The sequence below is a fragment of the Ciona intestinalis genome, unplaced genomic scaffold (assembly GCF_000224145.3).
Source record: "Ciona intestinalis unplaced genomic scaffold, KH HT000879.1, whole genome shotgun sequence".
Lineage (NCBI taxonomy): Eukaryota > Metazoa > Chordata > Ascidiacea > Phlebobranchia > Cionidae > Ciona > Ciona intestinalis.
This window is the reverse complement of record NW_004191200.1, coordinates 1,629-3,104: the sequence shown is the minus strand read 5'-3', so window position 1 is coordinate 3,104 and position 1,476 is coordinate 1,629. Positions and strand designations below refer to the sequence as shown.

The following is a 1,476-nucleotide window of genomic DNA, read 5'->3' as shown; positions in this document are numbered from 1 at the left end:
TGATCGTTAAGTAACTCAATCAAAACTGATGTAACCGCACCGAACGCAGGGTCATGACAATGCTCTGACCCACCGTATCGACGTCGTAGCGTAATTGTGACGTGGCCATCGTCCCAATCACACTACATGACGTTTTTATAATTTAAATTATTTTATCGGGGAGATAAATATTACACTTTATATATCTAAATGGAAAATTTTATTTATGCGCATATTATACTGCGTGTTAATATTACTCGACTATTTGTGTACCAACATAGCGTTCCCACCAAGCGATCAGGACAATACAGAATCACTGAAGGATTCGACCTTTGTAGACGAAGTACCCAATAGAGTGTACAACAACAAATTCTGATCCAGCAAGATGTTCGCCATAGTTTCATTGCATATATATTTCATAGATATGCAAAATGCACTAAAGTAGTGACTGACTAAAAATAGCTGGCCACATTAGGCCCAGCAGAATGAAAATACAGCAGCACAGACAAGATACACATACAATTAACACACAACTCCTATATAATACTCAAACCTCAAACCGTGTATCTTTTATTGGCGTCTTCGTCTTTGTTCTTCACCTGCAAAACAAAACGAATAGTTACGTAACAGGCTTATCATTTAACAAATACAATATATTACTGTGGGGTAAGTTGGATACCGTTAGGGCGCAATTCCCATATTTCACAATCGTGTTTTAAACAAATAACAACGCTCTTAAAAAGAGTCGTGAGGATACGGATTTATAATTCTGTAAACATTGTTTGTTTACTACCAAATGGGATAAAAGAAAATGAAAACATGCTGGACCATCTTACACCAACATAATATAATTCTTACAAATAAACAATGACAATATACAATACCTTGCGCTTTTCTTCGGCAGCTTTATTCGCTGACTTTTCTGTAATATAATAATAATTAACTATTACTTACATATTATTACGTCATAGTTACCTTCTTTCTTGCTTTACGCCATGGTTCGCTTGATCCTTTGTGACGTCACATGTCATGTTCTGAACACGTGATAAAAGTTAAAATTTCCTAAGTTATAATACATAAGTTTGTGACGAAACAATGAACTTACGAAGTGGGTTCTTCTGTTGCGTCATCACCACTTCGTGACGTCACATCATCGATGTTTCTAGAAAAGAGCTTATGTACGTAATAATGCCAATTGTGATTTATACTTTACCAATTTGTTGATCTTCTTGCTTCGCGCTCATAGCGCAAATATAATTAGAATATACAATTAATGTGCCTTGGGTCGACGCAAATCGCGCATGGGGCCCCATGAAAAATCGCAAAACGCACGCGTAGAACAGTCGCGTGTTGTTCAGCTTTGACGTAACGAACCTAATGACGTAACGCGAACGATAGAAAGCGAACGTTTGTGACGTAACATAACGCAGCGATTAAGAACCAAGATATTGCGTGTGACGTGTCGAGTGACGTAATAAAGAACCGTCGCGATTTCTG

At 37.4% G+C, this 1,476-nt stretch overlaps 1 long non-coding RNA gene across 1 annotated transcript; it reads right to left on the bottom strand.

Annotated features, from left to right (window-relative positions):
• Positions 1-256: 256 nt before the first annotated feature.
• Positions 257-1,110, bottom strand: LOC113475549. Its single transcript, XR_003397293.1, has 4 exons — positions 1,085-1,110; positions 955-1,013; positions 864-901; positions 257-578 (listed from the first exon to the last, which is right to left on the bottom strand). It is a non-coding gene; the product is annotated as an uncharacterized LOC113475549 (long non-coding RNA).
• Between the last annotated feature and the right edge of the window lie 366 nt (positions 1,111-1,476).